Source organism: Vombatus ursinus, unplaced genomic scaffold (genome assembly GCF_900497805.2).
Source record: "Vombatus ursinus unplaced genomic scaffold, bare-nosed wombat genome assembly UNPS02014791.1, whole genome shotgun sequence".
NCBI classification, from domain to species: Eukaryota; Metazoa; Chordata; class Mammalia; order Diprotodontia; family Vombatidae; genus Vombatus; species Vombatus ursinus.
In genome coordinates this window covers 11,804,583-11,806,154 of record NW_020954569.1, presented here as the reverse complement: position 1 = coordinate 11,806,154, position 1,572 = coordinate 11,804,583, and positions in this window count along the sequence as shown.

Genomic DNA, 1,572 nt, shown 5'->3' with positions numbered 1-1,572 from the left:
AAAGTTATTTGAAACAATTGATGATTTTAGCAGAGTAGCAGGATATAAAGCAAATCCACACAAATCATCAGCATTCTTGTATATCACAAAATCCTGTAATAAGACAGCAAAAGATACCCCATATAAAATAACTCTAGATAGTATAAAATGCCTGGGAATACAACTGGACATTTTCAATTACATCTAATTAAAAAAAAATTTTGTACAAACAAAACAAATGTAGTCAAGATCAGAAGGAAAGCAGAATTTGTTTTAGGGGATGGGGGAATTTTATACTGTTTCTCAGGTAAAGGTCTCATATCTCACATATATAAAGAACTTGGTCAAATCTGTAAGAAAAAGAGTGATTCCCCAAAGGATAATGGTCAAAAGATATGAATAGACTGTTTTGTGATGAAGAAATCAAAACAATTCATAGTGATATGAAAAAAAGTATTCTAAATCATTATTGATTAGAGAAATGCCAATTAAAACACCACCTTCAGACTAGCTAAAATGATTGAAAGGAAAAGCAACAAATGTTAGAGGATATATTGAAAAAATAGGACACTAATTCACTGTTGGTGAAACTGTGAACTGATCCAACCATTTTAGAGAGCAATCTGGAATTATGCCCAAAGAATTATTAAACTGCTTATATACCATTTGACCTAGCAAAACCACTACTAGATATATTTCCAAAGATGATTAAGTAAAAAGGAAAAGAAACTCTATGTTTTAAAATATTTTTAGCAGCTTCCTTTGTGGTGGCAAAGAAAAATTGTGAGGATGCCTGTCAGTTGGAAAATGTCTGAACAAGTTGTGGTATGTGATCATAATGTAATGATACTGTGCTATAAGAAATGATAAGCTCATTGATTTTGGGTGGGGGAAAGCATGGATAAACTTGCATAGAGTAATGAAGAGTGAAATAAGCAGAACCAAGAGAATATTGTATATAGTACAATAATAGATCAACTATTATAAGCACCCAAGTTAACTAGAAATAACTCTGTGTGTGTGTGTGTATATGTGTGTGTGTGTGTGTGTGTGTGTGTGTGCATGTGAATGGGTATGGGCATGCACAGGGTAGAGGAGGGAAGAAAAAAAGAAATTTACATTATGTATTTATTACATATTTCAAAGGAAGAGCAAATTGTATATAATATATTCATAGTTTCATGTGCAATCATCTTTTTGTTATACTACTACTATGTTATTGGGATGCTGGTTTTATTTAATTATTTCTTTGGCCCATAAATAACCTTCAGGGAATCAAAAATACTTTATTACTATCAACGTAAAACTGAATTTCATTTGCCTTATTACTAAACCAAGAATCCTGTATCTCTTTAAGCTTCATTTGCACATTATTTTTTCTTTTTTGGTGAGGCAATTGGGGTTAAGTGACTTACCCAGGGTCACACAGCTAATAAGTATCAAGTGTCTGAGGTCAGATTTGAACTCAGGTACTCCTGATCCCAAGACCATTGCTCTATCCACTATGCCACCTCACTGCCCCTCATCTGCACTTTTGATGGAGTTAAACACTGACTTCTTAGAGAATGAACTGTGGAGCTGCAAATGTATAAT